This window comes from Pelodiscus sinensis, chromosome 1, assembly GCF_049634645.1.
Source record: "Pelodiscus sinensis isolate JC-2024 chromosome 1, ASM4963464v1, whole genome shotgun sequence".
Lineage (NCBI taxonomy): Eukaryota > Metazoa > Chordata > Testudines > Trionychidae > Pelodiscus > Pelodiscus sinensis.
The window spans coordinates 125,048,607-125,067,301 of NC_134711.1; positions in this window are offsets into that span (position 1 = coordinate 125,048,607).

Genomic DNA, 18,695 nt, shown 5'->3' on the forward strand with positions numbered 1-18,695 from the left:
ACACTAGTTACTAAATAATTGCTGAACCCTAGCATGCATCTATCACATTGAGGAGCAGAAAGGGAAAAGATGCAGACATTCAAAATTTCATCTTAACAACAAACTGGAAAATTTGGAAGGGGAGATGAACCTGACAAAGTGTTCTTTTTCTTTTTCAATGAAAAATTGTCTTTTTAAATAGGTGGTAATATATCTGCAATTCACCCTACTCCTTGTTTCTTAAATGGCAGTTATAGTATTTTGCACAGTTGCACCCAATGTAAGAAACAGTTGTTGCCAAGATTCAACTAAAAATACATCTTTGAAGGAAAAATTAGTTTACTTGGAATTGTGCAGTCATGGCTATGCAATGATTCTCACAGTGTGGACATATCATATATATTCTTTCTTACCACATATTCATTAATGCATCATAACTAATACTTTCTAAAATCCTAGTGAAAAGACTGCAGCTTGTAGCTTTTCCATGTGGTAAATAGTTGAAGTAAACATTAGGAGGGGGAACCCACAGTTTACCTTGGCCTGCTTGTGCTAAAACTACAAACTGACTAGGATTTTGCTACATTTTTTTCCACAAGGTAAAAACATACCTTTTTTCCCCTAGCAAAGACAAGGGCATATTTTACTCTCTATCCCTGTGCCAATTAGCACTCTTTGCAATGCAGCATGTCACAAGGGACTGTTGTAACTGGAAACCTTCCCCATTGGAAATAGCGATGGTAAGAAGTGTTAGCTATCCAATTATATCTAAAGAATATTTTGTTCCTGCTAATGTAAAGTAACACTTAGGAAACTGGCCATTTTTACACCATAAAACCTGCATGTTTAGGGGGCTGATAGCAGGTCATGCTTTCTAGTTCTGGAGAGTGGAGAGAGTTGTCTAACAATGGGGTGATGATACCAAATAACTCCAAACCCCTAATATGCCTCAGGCAGTCATTTCACATGGGCCACTCACCCCCATTTCCAGATGGTTCTGTCAGGCCGGGAACTCACAGCTGTGAGGCAAGCCTAATCTGAATGCACATCTGTGGGAATCTGCAAGAGGACAGTTGGGAAGGTGGACAAGGAAACTGAAGTGAAAATATTGATCTCAGTGATATGGGGAAAATGGCCTCAGTATATGGGGAAGGTTGGGGGATGCATTTGTTTGGAGAGAGGGCAGGAAGAAGAGCAGCAGGTAAGTCTATATGAATGTTCTTCCACATACTTTACTCTTGAGAGACAATGTGGGGCAAGATTAGGTACCAACTGAGCTCTAGAAGGCCATGGATCCTGCAACTATCTGGCCCTGGGTGCAGCTGTCTGCCCACTCCCCATCTACAGGGCTCTGGCTGTTTATAAACAGTACATACACGCAACAGTCCTGAGCCTAAAAGTAACTGTAAACAGGAGGTAAACGTAAGTATAAAATCTTTAAAAATGTTGTCATTTTGTCCTCTTTTTTTTTCTCCATTATATTTTTCTAGATGTAAAGGTATTAATTAAATGAATTGCACAGATGCTGCCTCTCTCTCTATATAAACTAAAAGAAACTCTTGTAGCATACAAAGCAGTGGCTATGTAAGAGTACAGAGACCTCTACTGGCTGAATGAATAGTTATTTTCACTGCGCTTAGTTCCAAGAACTATGTCCTGGTGCATGTGTTATATCCAGGAGAGGAGAGGGAGGGTGCATGATGGTAAATTTGGTTAGGGAGGAAGAGGATCATGGATGTGCCATAGCAAAAATATATGGAGCTTTGGTTCAAATCATGGTACACCATGGATAACTGTGGCCCAATTTGGAATTGCATTGAAAATCCTGGGTCTTTTCAGAATTATTTATAAAGCCATCAATATCATGATACTCCTGTACTCCACAATTAAAATACAATCATAGTTCACGAAATGTACTACATAGGTATTACAAACTAAAAAAGCCACATGTGAATTTACAAGCATTTTTAAATAGCTACCCATTGATTCTTTTCCTCCTTAACCCCCCTTCTATACCACAAATGTTTTGAAGTTGTATTGGTCCTATAGTACTGCAATCTTTTCCCTTGCTTCCCTGCCCTGCTGGAGGTATGTCGACAGAGTGTACTGTCATTTAAAACAAGCTCCAGGGCTTGCTGTAGGTCTCATTACACAAGTCATCACATGCACACAGAGCACCTACATCTTTTCTCTCACACACATTATTCCATTCACTGCAGGCTTCCTCCTTAACTCCAACACATTCATTTAATTCAGTCCCTTCCTTAAATTCACTTGTGCATCTGTTGATTCTCCAGGTATTTTGTTTTACTGGTAGCAAAATAAATATTTATGCTAGTGAGATCATAACCAAAGGAGCTTAACATCTGACCAACTGTGGGAAGGCTGTGTGGTTACTATTTGCTGTGAGCCAGAACACTGCTCTGTCTCAATCCACAGCGCTCTTGTTCTCTCATCTGAATCGTCTCCTCAGCTGATTTATGATGCCTTCTGACCCCCCTCAATGGAATCATAGTCCTGTATATTACATGGAGCCTCCTCTGTTATTCTTAGTATGTTCAGTAGATATATGATAGCTTTTAAGCTAGGCAGTACATAAGGAAGCATGATCTGGGTGGGAGGGGGGGGATATAGCAAGGACCAAAAGAAGTTGAAGTGGTAGAGCTTAACATTATGTGGGGGATCCTGTTTACTGATCATAGCTTTTCAGGCTCAAGTAGGCATCAGCTGCATTTGCTAACCAATGGGCAAAAGCGGAATCTGCTTTCCTATGGGTGGACATTATTTTTTATGGTTTAACATATGTAAATTATATAATACATGGTGTATTATAATTATTATTTATGTAAGGCCACAATGTCCCTAGACATAGAAAACCACTGATTTCCTCACCCAGAAATGTTTACAACAGAAGGGCTAGCTTATAACGTTAAGGCACAGCCCTGTGGAAGAGGTGGTGTTCTGGTAAGGAGGAGGGCACACAGTACCTTCCAGGGTGCATTTGTTTCACTGCATGGGAAAAAGGAACAATTTTCAGACCTCATTTTATGGGACATAGCATAGTGCTCCATTGGCTGATGCCATACATCTGCCTATGCTCCCCATCCACTTACTCTCAGGGGACAGTACATTAGATGCACATTAGGTGCTGGGTAGCAGTATGGTACTGAATGGGGAATCCTTATTTCTTTGTGTGGTGACATTAACTCAAATAACAATCCTAGTCCAAAATTAAAATGAGAACAAGCATAAGATGAATGCATTATGTGATTGCCACGACCGTATGCACACTTCTAATGAAAAATCCCTATTTAGCTTTCTGTAACTAACACTGGACCCAATCCTGTGCTCTTGCTTAACTGAACTGGTGGTAAGCACATGCATACATTTTTTGCAGACTCACTTTTGAAGTCTACAATGGATGCCTTTGTAAATACACTTGATATTAATCTGCTTTTCAAGACTGCCACAGATACTTTTGAAAAAGCCACTTTAGAAAAAAAGCGTCTAGACTACAACCAGTATTTTTGAAAAAGCAAGCCACTTTTTCAAAAGGGAGCATGCAGACAGTCTGGATGCTCTCTTTGAAAAAGCACAGTTTGTGTTACATAGTGCCTTTTTTTGAAAGAGCACTTTCAAAAAAAGGAGTTATTCCTCGTAAAATGAGGTCGAAAAAACTGCTGCATTCTTTCAATTACTTTTGAAAGAACATAGCAGCAGTCTAGACGCAAGGGAAGTTTTTTTGGAAAAAAGGCCACTTTTTCCAGAAAAAACCCTGTAGACTAGACACACCCTATGGGAGCACGCATATATATGACATAGGTAATTATTTAGCATATATATGACATGTGTACCTAGTACTTAATGAAACATCAACCGTTTAAAAATTTCTTTACCTGTAGTATTAATAGAAATCTACATTAATATGAAGGAAAAAATTAAATCTATTTATATCCTTTGTTTTAGTTGTCGTAACTAACATTGATACAAAATCTTACACACTCCTCTTCCTTTACAAATTTCTCTTTACATTTGTTTACTTTGGCAATAAGAAATCACAGAAATTTAGGGTTTGGGGAGTTTATTATAGTCTGCATCACACTCAGGTTCTTAAGGCTAGATTTTCAAAGATAGTTAGGCACCTAAAGATGCTGAGGTGGGATTTTTATTATGCTCCTAATCAAGTTAAAACAAAAAACAGGACTATGTAGCACTTTAAAGACTAACAAGATGGTTTATTAGGTGATGAGCTTTCGTGGGCCAGACCCACTTCTTCAGATCAAATAGTGGAAGAAAATTGTCACAACAATATATACCAAAGGATACAATTAAAAAAATGAACACATATGAAAAGGACAAATCAAATTTCAGAACAGAAGGGGGATGGGGGGGGAGGTAAATGTCTATGAGCTAATGATATTAGAGGTGATAATTGGGGAAGCTATCTTTGTAATGGGTAAGATAATTAAAGTCTTTATTCAAACTTAGGAGTAAAGTGTCAAATTTAAGCATGAATGGACAGTTCAGAGGATTCTCTTTCAAAGGCCTTTTAAGACTACACTTGATTTACTCTCATTTCCCAGTAATGACAGGAGGTGAAAGGAGCTGAGGATATAAAAAAGCAGTATGTAACAAATCCCACAATTGTTATGTTTGCGTTTCTTCAAACTGAATATAGTCTCTTAAATTGTTAACAGATCTAGAAGGGAGGGTTTGTTTGCTTTTTGCAGGAGGGCTCAATGCCTTTATAAAATAAAACGCTGCATGCGGAATACAAGTTACAAAGATTCTTTTGACCACATGGCTACCTCTGTCAGGAATCTTCAATCTTTGTGCTTGATCTGTGAATGATTGTGCCTATAGTGCAATCTTCAAAGAGCTTCTGCTAAGACACGTAATTCAGCTTTTATAGAAAAATGAAAGTGAAAGGTCATAGCTTAAATTTTATTTTAAGAGTACTTTTTGCCAGTCCCGTATGTCATGTATTTATTAGGGGAAGGTCTAAAAGCAGTGTTACTACAACTATGGGCACCTGTAATCTTCATCTGTAACCAGAGTGGACAAATATATATCAAAGCTTTCCACTTTGTGATTTTTAAATTGCCTTGATTTAAATAATCAATTACAGGCAGTCCCCGGGTTACGTACAAGATAGGGACTGTAGGTTTGTTCTTAAGTTGAATCTGTATGTAAGTCGGAACTGGCGTCCAGATTCAGCCGCTGCTGAAACTGACCGCCAGTTCTGACTTACATACAGATTCAATTTAAGAACCCCAAGCTTCCCCAAGTCAGCTGCTGCTGAAACTGATCAGCAGCTGATTCCAGGAAGCCTGGGGCAGAGCAACTCTGCCTGGGGCTTCCTGTAGTCAGCGCTGGTCAGTTTCAGCAACGGCTGACTTGGGGACGCCTGGGGCAGAGCAGCTGGGGTGCTGCTGGGTTGCTTCAGTAGCACCGCTCCTCGGCGCTACTGGACCAACCCAGCAGCACCCCAGCTGCTCTGCCTCAGGCGTCCTGATTCAGCCACTGCTGAAACTGACCAGCAGCGGCTGAATCAGGACCTGGGGCAGAGCAGCTAGGGTGCTGCCGGGTTGGTCCAGTAGTGCCCAGAAGGCGCTGCAGGACCAATTGGCAGCCCCAGCTGCTCTGCTCCAGGGTCCAAAACAAAAGCCTGGTCTGCTGGGGGGGGGGGGGGCACACTAGCCGCGCTCCCCCCCCCCCCCCCAGCAGACCAGGGATACGGGAGCAGAGCCGCAGCGGCAGCGGAGTGCCGCACCTCTGAGGCTTTGCTCTGGCAAAGCCTCAGAGGCGCGGGACCCCCCCTCAGCTGCGGCTTCAGTCCCAGTGCCTGTGGTCTGCTGGGGATGGTCCCCAGCAGACCACAGGCAGGGGACTGAAGCGGCAGCAGCGGCGGTTCCCCGCGCTTCTGAGACTTTGCTTTGGCAAAGCCTCAGAAGTGGGGGAACCCGCCCGCTGCTGCCGCTTCAGTTGCGGTGCCTGTGGTCTGCTGGGGACCTCAAGGGTTACCTGGGGACCCCCCAAGGTTACCAAAGCAAAGTCTCAGAAGCGCGGGGAACCGCCGCTGCTGCCGCTTCAGTCCCCTGCCTGTGCTCTGCTGGGGACCTCCCCAGCAGACCACAGGCACCGCAACTGAAGCGGCAGCAGCGGGCGGGTTCCCCCGCTTCTGAGGCTTTGCCAAAGCAAAGTCTCAGAAGCGCGGGGAACTGCAGCTGCTGCAGCTTCAGTCCCCTGCCTGTGGTTCAGTCCCCAGCAGACCACAGGCACCGCGACTGAAGCGGCAGCAGCGGCGGGTTCCCGCGCTTCTGAGGCTTTGCTCTGGCAAAGCCTCAGAAGCGCGGGAACCCACCCGGTGCCCCTGGTCTGCTGGAGACGGTCTCCAGCAGATCAGGGGCACCGGAGCAGCTTACGAACGGGGCTTTCTCGCCCCGGAGCTCGCAGGTAGCAATCCGCTACCTCGACCTCCGGGGCGAGAAAGCCCCGTTCGTAAGTGCGGATCCGACATAAGTCGGATCCGCGTAAGTCGAGGACTGCCTGTATAATAAACTTTTCCATTTATACTTCAGTTATTTTCTAAAGAAAGAAATTCTCATTGGTTGATATAACCATTAAAACAGTTTGCAACTAACTAAAAGCTTTATACTAGATTTAATGCAACTTTTTGCTACAAGGATGGTGGCCTATAACTACAGAATAAACTTATTAATCTATAGAATTGTTTACATCTTTTCAGGCTCTTAATTGTACATTTTAGTATATATTAGAAAGTGATGAATGATATGTTGCTTATTTCTAGATAATTAACTTCTTGCTCATGATTTGCATTGAGCTGCTTTAGGACGGTGACTGGATTTTAAACACAACAGTACATAACATTTATTTGTATTGCACAGAACAACCTTAAATGTTTGGGAGACATACCACTTTTGTGAAACCGTGTTACATGCTTACAGCGAAATGATTTGATCCCTCTGTTCTTTTAACAACTTTAGTCAAACTGATTATTTCATTTCAGTCTGGGAAAATCTTCAAATAGGCTAATAGGAATTTAAATGCCAGTCACTTAGGCATACGTCTTTTGAAAATGAGACAAGTCTCCAAGGTTACTTAAGCTGTTCTTTAAACTTTTAAAACTAGTAGATCTCATCTGCTTATTCCTTGTTTTTATTTATAAACTGGAAGAGATAGAGACAAGTTTTCTTGCTTTTCAACTCCAATCAGTTTCTTGACTTTGAATGAATTAATCCAAAAGAAGAATTAATTGCAAAACTCAACCTGTCACTTGAGAAATGCAAATTTTCATTCTATTTTGATTCAGCACTAGACTTGATGCACTTTAGTTCCCACAGTTTTAGGCCTTTTCCTAAAGTGGGCTGATTTCCTGTCCCTTATGTGTCTCATTCCTTCTGTTCATGCTGTAAGACTGCTATTTAAATTAGTGTTGAAGATGTGGAGCAGTAAAATATTGCTGAGGGAATACTGTAAACATGGAGCTAGTTTCCCACAGAGATAATGTATGAACTTTCAACTTAAAGGTAACAAAAGTCTTCCTTGCTTTAATGGATACAGTTTTGCATGTGAATGCAGAGCATATTCTTCAGCTCATGCTCTCCCAGTTTTTTGGTTAGTGTAGTCTGCATTGGAGGCTTGGATAGGTTTAACACTGAAGTATATAAAGCTCCCTTGCTTTTATGTACATACAAGAATCAAAAGCTGTCTAGGCAGGAAAAGCAGTGAAAACTCCTGGGATGGAGAATCTGCATTCAAAAAACTTCCACAGAGCTCTCTATGGTGGTAAGTCTCTTCTGCTCACTGGAAGGGTTGGTGACTGAATGTGGAAAGGAGGTCCACACACAGGGCCACATTTTTTGCCAGTTTATCTCCACTCAGATCAGAAGAACATTTTACCAGAAAATCTATAAAAAGGGGCAGAATGAAGAATAGAATGTTGAATTTCAACAATAAATAGGAAAGAAAAGGAGAGGAAAAAGAGGGAGAGAGAATAGATAAAGAACAGGTGAGAGGTGGCAATGATGGCAGAGGGACAAGGAGAGTCCATGAGCAGATTCATCCCAAACATATGAGAGGACTTCCAGTCCCTAAAAGTTGAGAAATTGGATTACAGCTTAATGTGAAGTCTATATTCAAGTCTTCCAAGGATGCTACAGATTCTGTTAAAAAGTGAGAAGTGAGGACCAGCTATTTCAAATTATATGAATTTATTTTTATTTTTATTTTTATTTTTACATTTTATTTTTGAAAAAGTTTGAGATACCTTTAACTATCCTAAATAATTAATGAAAAACACAATAAAAAGTATAGTGAATTTGGCTTTGTATTTTACACATAACAGGACAAAATATTAATCTGTTTTGTAACCTCTCCTTTCCCCATATCCCACTCAGAAGTAATATTATTGGGACACTAGGGGGTTTTGAGGAGCAGCTTTGATTGTCATGCTACACCAATGCAATAGATTACCAAGGAATTCAGATGTGAGGGTATGTTTACACTGCAACACTATTTCAAAATAACTAGCACTATTCCAAAATAACACAGCAGGCAGTTATTTCAAAATAGCGTCAAAATACTGTCAAGCTGAAGGACTTCTTACTCTGACTCCTATAACCCTCACTGTATGAGAAATAAGGGAAGTCAGAGGAAGAGTGCTCTATTTTGAAATAAGTGCTGTGTAGCCACTCAAAATAAGCTATTTCGAAATAAGATACGCAATTGATGTAGTTCAATTTGTGTAACTTATTTCAAGTTAAGCCCTGCAGTGTAGACACACCCTGGCTACGTCTAGACTGGCATGATTTTCCGCAAATGCTTTTAACGGAAAAGTTTTCCATTAAAAGCATTTGTGGAAAAGAGCGTCTACATTGGTACGGATGCTTTTCCGCAAAATCACTTTTTGCGGAAAAGCGTCTATGCCAATCTAGACGCGCTTTTGCGCAAAAAAGCACCAATCGCCATTTTAGCCATCGGGGCTTTTTTGCGCAAAACAGTACTGTGCTGTCTACACTGGCCCTCTTGCACAAATGATTTGCGCAAGAGGGCTTTTGCCCGAACGGGAGCAGCACAGTATTTCCACAAGAAGCACTGATTTCTTACGGTAGGAAGTCAGTGTTCTTGCGGAAATTCAAGAGGCCAGTGTAGACAGCTGGCAAGTTTTTCTGCAAAAGCAGCTGCTTTTGTGGAAAAACTTGCCAGTCTAGACACAGCTCCTGAGTGTGTCAGCTTCTAGAATTTTGCAAATCATTTCCTGATGGGCCAGATGGTCTTGATCCTGTATTCATGGGTGGCTATTTATAAACTTCCTGTTCACCTCTAGCTTTGTTTAGGTAGCAAATTGTCTGTTTGTTCTGCTTGGACCTACAACTACATCCAGACTGCGGGGGGAGGAGGGGCGGTTTCGGAAAAAGATACACAAATTTCAAACTGCAATTTGTGTATCTTTGTCCCCATTTTTTTTCCAGAAGAGGCTTTTCTGACATTTGGCCCATCTATATTTGGCTCATCTACATGGGGCCAAATATCGGAAAAACCTCCTCTTTCAGAACATCCCTTATTCCTCTCACTGAGAGGAATACAGGGATGCTGAAAGAATGCACCCACTTTTTCAGAAACTGTTCCAAAAAAGCAAACATGTTTCCTGGATGTGGCAGAGTTTTTCCGAGATACTTCTAGTATCTCGGAAAAACTCTGCGGTCTAGACATAGCCTACCTGAACCTCCTGTGCTATACCTTTCCTTTGCATTGGCTCTCTTGGCAAGCTCTCTGAACTCTGCCCATTGACTAGAACTGCCTTTGATATGCCTGATTTCTGGGCATTATAAACAGCATTTATATTTGTATTGATGTAAACAGGGGCTGAACTACGGCTTGCAATCAGCCAGCTAAAAGAAGAGAGCAGCCCTGGGTGTGGATATGCTCACCCAGATTGTTTAGCCCTGCAAGATAATTAACGTTTGATATGTAAATACAGCTCATACTGGGATGGGGAAGGAATCTGGGGTGTGGTTATGTAAATCCAATTCAGCCAGGGTTGGTGAAGGATTGGTTCCTAGAATGGAATGTGATGTATTATAACTAATTTGGGCTGTTGTGGGATCACAAATCATGCTACCCCTAAATGTGGGAACTGTAAAATATTACACCAGTGCTTGAAGGAGAGACACCATCATTGTAAGAGGTCTCAGATGAACAAGCCTTCCCCTTCCAGAGTTGGGTGAACTGAGTTGGGGGCAAAGGGCTTGAGTGAGCCTGCTTCATACCTTCCCGGTGTGAGCTGTAAGACTTGTTCAACCTGCCTCTCTCCCCCCGCCCCCGCTCCCATCCCCTGCCCTTGTTCTAAGGATAGACCTAAAGCAGACTTCATCAAGAGTCTTTTTGCTATTCCAGTGGAAGCTGGAATCTTTTGCCAGCCTAGGTGGTGACTAAAGAGTTGAAATCACTAAGAGCTGAAGTCACTGGTTTGGCCTTGAGCCAGACCCATGCGGCCAGCAGAGCAACCAGCAAGCGGCTGGTAGGAGCAGTGGCAGGCGGCCAGCAGAGTGGCTGGTGGGAGCGACCGGCCAGCGACCAGTAGGGGAAGCAGCAGGGGGCTGGCAGGAGCAACTAGCCATCAGGGGCAGCACACAGGTGGCATCACATCAGGCTGTATGAGGGAAGTCATCAGGGTGGTGTGTCTGGGTCCACACTGACTGGACAGAGCTGCAAGTGGGGTATTTGAAGTGGGGTACAGAGAAAGTTTGGGTATATGAATGAGACCCTTACATTGTTGGACTGGTGAGCCTGAGAGGCAAGGGACATTGCTCAATCCATTTGAGCTGGGATGGTTACTCATGAGTTGGTTATGAACTCTGGTTATAATATTTTCCCAAGCTAATGACATGTGACTTCTCTCTCTCTGCTATTAAAAGTTTCTTTTCTACGCTCAGACTCTGTGCTTGTGAGTGGGGAAGCATTGCCTCAGAAGCACCCAGAGGTGTGTGAATTTCCCAGGCTACTGGCTGGGGGCTCAAGCCAGTTGTGTGTGAGATGAATGAAAAGGGACCTCTAGATATTGAACCCAGCTCCGGCTGCTGACAGCAACAACCTGGCAGAAGGGTTACATTTATACAGCACTTTTTACCTAAGTTCCTCAATGCTTCTTCTGCAAGTGTTACTGACTTCATTTTAAAAAAAACACTTAAAAATCAGTCATTTTCCCTTTTGGCTGTTGTAAATATTTCTGTTTTAACTTTGTGCTCCTTTCCCCCTAAGACTTGAGTTGCCATGCTGTTCATTATCATTTCAGTCCCTTCTGGAGTCCTATTTGTATCAGCTTTGATGTAAGCAGTAAGCTTCTTGATTTAATTTTAACTTTGCAAAGGAAGAGTTTGTTTGTTTGAATGAATTACACAGCATGAAATCTTAAAAGCTTGGGTCCAATATGCATAATGATTTTTTTTTGCCTCATGGTAAAAAGACCCAAAAGTGATATTCTAGATGGGGAAATAAGATGACCTTCGCACAGTCAGAATGAGGCAAATGAGTAAGCTTAGTTAGTATCCATTACACCTCTGGCATTTAGGACACTCCTGTCTTTTTCTGGCAAGTCTGTCAATGGTTCTCCAGCTGTGCCCCAGGCTTTACAGCTTAGCTTCCACAGCTCTTTGCCGTGTGGATTTCAGGTGGCCTCATTTTCTCTTGCCTTCAGGTATCCATCGTAGTGCTATTCTGGTGATGGATAACCTAAGAAATAAGAGACCTTGGAAGAGTTATAGAATTAATATTCTTGCTAAGGCATTTAATTATTTCTGGGTATTTATTTCATGTGTCAAACTTTGCAAGAGGCTTTAGACTAATAAGAGTATTATGCTGAAAGCTAGATGGATTCCAGGAAAGCTGTCTTTAATCTATAGGCAGTCATAAACCTCTCTGAAGCTGGTTGGCAAAATGGCCACTTGTCATAAGGATAAGTGAGGGAGCAATTAAATGCCCCTTTGGTTAATGATAACTTAAACAATAGAAACCACTGCCCAAGTCATGGACAAACATGGCAACCATGGAGTAAGAACTGGGCTATGTGATATGTACATCAGGAGATCTCCGTGCAAATGGGCAGGGGCTGGATATTTATTTTGTGCAGTCTCATCTGATGCAGCAATGTTTCTTGGGTCTTCTAGCCTTCTGCTTGCTTTTCTAACATAGCTTAATGAATGGCAAGAGACCTTTTTGGAGCGAGTGCTGGTTGGAAAGAGGTTTTGAATTGTGAGCCTGTTGTTGTTGTTGTTGTTCCTCACTGTGCTTAAGAAAGCAGGTCTTTCTATATATTTTTGGGAAGTAACCAGGACTGCATCATAAGAATATCCAACTCCATTTATCAATTTCTCCTTCCAACACATGCCTCACATCCCCCAAATATTGACTAACTGCTCATGCTAAGAAAGGGTAACTCCAGATATGCCTACTGTCCAGAAGAGTTTGCATTCTTATAACGCAGTGAATAAAACCAACAAAAGATGAATGCTCTCAAGGGGAAGGAAGCACAAGAGTAAGGTTACACAAAGAGTTATATGCACATCTAGATAGTTCACAATATATGTACACACTTGTATCTTTGAAAAAGTCTCCATCTCCACCTCAGACAACATTATATTTTACAGGATCCATTATGGAGATGCCACTTGTGGTTTCATAATTAACAGAGTTCACTTTTACACTTGAAATGGAGATTTGACCACTTTTTTAGATATGAAAAATAGTGAGTCTGTCTAAATTACATCAGTGCTATGTTGGGAATTGCTTCCTACTGTTCAGCAGGAATAAAATTAAAGGGTCATCCACCTAAAGTGGTGGCCTATGACCACATACAGAACCACACCCTCAGCTAACAGCAGTTTAGTTTACATCCTGTTAAGAAACAATGAGAAGTGGCAATTATTTTGAAAGAGGATAATTCTTCATTGACGAGTTCTACAGTTTCCTTTTAAAGGGTACTTTCATGTGTGATGAATGAGGGTATAACAATGAATCTTAAACATTGATTCAGAAGGCAAAAAGTGAGGTAAAACTGAAGAGGAATGTTGGATGGAAAACGTATTGAGGGAGACAAGAGAGAAAAAAAACTGAGACATAGATGTGTGCATGGAAATGTGGTTGGGTGAAAGAGAGGAAGAATCTGACTTATACGCTCTGGCTGTGTCTAGACTGGCCAGTTTTTCCGGAAAATCAGCCGCTTTTCCGGAAAAACTTGCCAGCTGTCTACACTGGCCGCTTGAATTTCCGCAAAAGCACTGACTTCCTACTGTAAGAAATCAGTGCTTTTTGCAGAAATACTATGCTGCTCCCGTTCAGGCAAAAGTCCCTTTTGCGCAAAAGGGCCAGTATAGACAGCTGAGATTTGTTTTGCACAAAAAAGCCCTGATCGCGAAAATGGCGATCGGGGCTTTTTTTGCGGAAAAGCGCATCTAGATTGGCACAGATGCTTTTCTGCAAAAAGTGCTTTTGCGGAAAAGCGTCCATGCCAATCTAGACACTCTTTTCCGAAAATGCTTTTAACGGAAAACTTTTCCGTTAAAAGCATTTCTGGAAAATCTTGCCAGTCTAGATGTAGCCTCTGGTTATACACTTTCTACTGTGCCCAGAGAGGGATAAATAGGACAGCTTGTATTGATGAATGTAGTCCTAAAACAAAAAAATAATTTTAACTTGCAATCTGATTCTCCTTATCTTCAAATTATGCTGCCAGTAGGTTATTGCTACCATAGGGACATGGCAGGAATTAATTACAGACATGATGCCTCACTTCAACAACTAGTAGAAATACATCTTTGATCTCTGTACTCCAAAGTACCTATTTCACTCAGCACCAAACAGCCATCCCTTATAAAACAGTGAGTTCCCAACTATTCTCCATCTGGAAATTGAACAGTTAGCAAAGTCAACCTTTGCAGACCAGAACTGTATCCTTTCCAGGTGTCTGATTTGTTTCACATGCCCCAAGTTTCACCTCACTTAAAAACTACTTATTACAAAATTGAGCACAAAAATGTCACAACATGCTACTAGTGAAATTGCTTACTTTCTCACTTTAACCATATAATTATAAAATAAACCAAATGGAATATACTGTGTTTACATTTCAATGTGCAGTATATAAAGCAGTATAAGTAACTGTATGAAATTTTAGTTTGTACTGACTTAGCTATTGGTTTTTATTCAGCCTGTGGTAAAACTAGGCAAATATATAGATGAGTTAATGAAGTCCTCTACATACTCTCAGTTGAGAACCACTGACCTAATTATCCTAAATGTATTAAAAGCATAATTTTTAGGATGGATCATTATTTAAAAACTATTCTATTAAGTTATTGTAATTCAGTTGTCAGGAGGCTCTCAATTATTTTCATAGTTCCTTGCATAGGCCAAGTGACTGAGCAATACTTGAAATATCAGAGTTTTGATAAAGTACTGGATGAAATTCATCTTTTCCACTGTATTGGAGTGCACAAAGTTATACCTGAAAGCATATTGAGGCTGGGGAGGAGGTATGAGGGGTCACATGCTCCCCTAGATTTTAATTAGGGAAGCTAGGTGCCCTCACTCTGCCCCTCATCCTCCACGCCTTTGCCAGAAATTATAAGCTGTAATTAAAGTACTGTACTGTATAGTTCAATGAGCAACACATCCTACCTTTTGACTCGTTTAAAGCTTTTGAGAAGTTTGAACGAGATGTAAAAGAGTCTTCTGGGCTGAGAATTTAGATGTAACAGGAAAAAAAGAGATCGGTATACATTTGTTTACAAAACTCAATTTAAACCACTAGATGGCAACAGTACTAGCTGTATTGATGGTATGAATGTAGTATGAATCTCCGCACTCTCCGCACGGGACTTAACAAAGACCCCAGCTATCTTACCCATTACAAAGATAGCTTCCCCCATTATCACCTCTAATTCTATTAACTCACAGACATCTCCCCTTCCCCACCTCTAATACCATTAACTCACTGGCATTCACCTCCTTCCGTCCCCCCCTCCCCCTACATGCCCCTTCTGTTCTGTAATGTGATTTGTCCTTTTCATGTGTGTTCATTTTTTTAAAATTGTATCCTTTGGTATATATGGTTGTGACTATTTTCTTCCATTATTTGATCTGAGGAAGTGGGTCTGGCCCACGAAAGCTCATCATCTAATAAACCATCTTGTTAGTCTTTCAAGTGCTACATAGACCTGTATTTTGTTTCAGCTGCACCAGACTAACACGGCTACATTTCTACCACTATTCTGTATGAATCTTTGTGACTCCGTTTTTCTCTTTTATAGTATTAAGTACAGTATCAGAAACTGATGATGATTGGGTTTGATTAGAGGCATTTCTCTTTGTTCACCAGCATAATTCAAAGTAAAATGATACCCATTATGACAAATTTTCTGAAGGCAAAATAAGTGTTGACATAATAATCACATTAGGCTTGAAATTGCCACCCTTACTCACACTGAGACATCGCTTACTCTACAAGCTGTTCCAATGATTTCAGTGTGTTTACTTATGGAGTATAGTACTACTCAAAATGAACACCAGTGACAGAATCTGGCCCTGTTTTATTAAAGTGCCAGCTAATGTTTTCAGGGTCTTGCAGAGACAACTAATTTCCATTTACACTAAGTAAATCACAATTAAAGCATTAAAATAGAACTGAGTATTAAAAACCAAACTAAGTCTTAAAATATAAGCAAACAGCATAGTTATAAATAGCAAAGATATGGAATATGAGGTGGGAGATGTGACAGTGAGTCAAATAGAAAGCTATCACGTCAGAACAAGTGCTTTAAAGTGAAGAGCAATGCACAGAATGGGATGTGCAGCAGTGGTTAATCCCACACATCCACACAATCTCTATTCTGTCCTTCCACCTTTCCAAATGGATGCTAAAGCAACAAGGCAATATGATCAAAATGTGAATTCCAAAAGAGGAAGATATGGCAGAAGACCCACAGGTTGAGGATCACTAATCTGTGCACATATAGGGACCTATAATTAATAATCCTTTCCCAAAAACCAGAATGCAGTATTAAAAATAAAGTACAATTTGGCTTCCCTTTTGACCTACTCACCAAGGGTATGTCTACACTACCCTCCTAGTTCGAACTAGGAGGGTAATGTAGGCATACCGCACTTGCAAATGAAGCCCGGGATTTGAATTTCCCGGGCTTCATTTGCATAAGCGGGGAGCCGCCATTTTTAAAACCCCGCTGGTTCGAACCCCGTGCAGCGCGGCTACACGGGGCTCGAACTAGGTAGTTTGAACTAGGCTTCCTATTCCGAACTACCGGTACACCTCGTTCCGGCCGCAAGCTGTTGGGCAGCTGGGGGAATGTGCAACCCAGGGCAGACAGCGATGAAAGACCTTTGTGCATTCCCTAAGCAATGTTTGATGTTATATGAAAGATTCAGAGTTTCTTAGTCCTGGGTTTTCATGAATATGTATGCACACTTCTTGGGAACTTGGCACTTAACACCTATGACACACTTAACATTAATGGATGAATTATCCCAATACCGCCGATAAGATGGGAAACCAAGGCACAAAGAATAAAATAACAGAGCAATAAGAATACAGACTCCACCACCTCTCTACATATACAATTTTTAATAAAATGTCCGATAATGAAAATAAGTTTAAAATATTATTGACTTTCCTTTCACTAAATATTTATGTAAAAACAACTTGAAACTCTCCAGTGCATCAGTCCTGTGGTGCATTAGAGGCTAATAAATATATTAGGCCATGAGCTTTTGTGAATAAAACCCACCTCATCAGATGAGTTGGAGTGGAAATTACAGAATTCAGGATATATATAACAGCAAAAGAAGTTACCTGTCAATTGTAGGACCAGCGTTAATGAAACTATTTAAATCAGGCTGGATGTATCTCATTCATAACATCTGACGTGGAACTGTGAATATCAAAGGCAGGGGAAATTGCCTTTGTAGTGTGTTAATCAGTTAGTATTTTTATGAAATCCCAAGTTGATAGTGTTGAATTTGTAAATGAACTCCAGTTCAGTTGTCTCCCTATGTATCTGGGTGATAAAATTCCTTTGTAGAGGAATGGCTACTTTTAAATCCATTATTGAAGGCCTGGGGAGAGCGGGGGTGAAAATGTTACCCGACAGGTTTATGTGTTACCATCCCTCATGTCTGATTTGTGTCTATTTAGCTTTTGTCACAGAGACTATCCAGTTTGGCCAATATACATGGCAGAGGGGCATTGCTGGCACTTGATGGAATATATCACATTAGTGGATATGCAGGTATATGAGCCTCTGATGTTGTGGCTTATGTGATTAGATCCTTTGATAGATATGTGGACAGAGTTGCCAATGAGGTTTATTGCAGGGGTAGGTTCCTGAATGAGTGTATCTGTGATGTGTGGCTGCTGGTAAGTATTTGTTTCAGCTTGGGGTCTGTCCATAGGCAAGGATTGGCCTGTCTCCCAAGGTTTGTGAGAGTAAGGGATCATTTTCCAGAATAGACTGTAGATTGTCAATGATGCGCTGGAGGGGTTTAAGTTGGGGTGGGGTGTGTGTGTGTGTGTGTGTGTGTGTGTGTGTGTGTGTGTGTGTGTGTGCTGTAGGTGATGATCAAAGGTTTTCTGTTATTTTACTTGTGGGCCTGTCTTGAAGTAGGTAACTTCTGGGTACTTGTTTGGCTTTCTCACTCTGTTTCCTCAATTCCCTATATGGGTATTTAAATTTTAAAAATGCTTGATAAAGAAGTTGTTCGTGTTTGTCTCTGTCTGTGGGCCTGGAGCAAATCTGGTTGTATCTTAGGGTTTGGCTGTAGACACCAGATCATATGATATGTCCTGAAGGGAAACTAAAGCCATTCAGGTAAGAATAGTGGTCAGTAGATTTCTGATATAGGGTGGTGTTTATGTGCCTTAATAACCAAGAAATATGTTGTAGTTACCGCCAAGTGTCTGTCACAATATTTTTCTGTATACCTATTAAATGGGGCAATGCTTTTTCTTTTGGGAAGTGTGCAGGGTATCTTGGAACAAAGCATCTTAGACTTGTGCTGTTTTAATATGCCAGTTCCAACAGTATAAAAATATATCCTTGTTTGTGTTTGATAACTACAATGCTTTTACAAGAGAACACAGGAATCTAACTCTAAATATCAATTTAACTAAAAATAGACAGAACTGGCAGACTATAGTGTGTGAACAGGAGCAATGTTAATATGCTCATCAGATACATTGGAAAGACTCCAAACTAGAAAAGGAAAGCTGCAGTGAAACACTTAATTTTCCCGGACAATAATCAGGAATGTCTGAACAAATAAGCACACACGTTTTTTTTATTATCAGATAGTAACAGCCAGATTAAGGACAGTGATTGGACCTGTTGATTAAATTAAACTATAACATTGCAGATAAAAGCTCCAACCTGTTGTTACCTTATTACTTTATAATTAAGAAAAAAAACAGACAGGTGGTATTTAGAATTAAAATCCATTTCAATTGAATTCAGTAATAAAGACTGATAGCCATGAATCCAAACTAAGTGAAGAGTTGTGCTAAATGGGCTGATTCAGCACTTTGCCCTTTACCAAGAAGTGTATTAACCTAAAGCAAATCCAGGACACTTTTTCTTCTGAATTAGAGCATCCACAAAGGGTCTTGATGAACTTTAAATTTAGTTAAT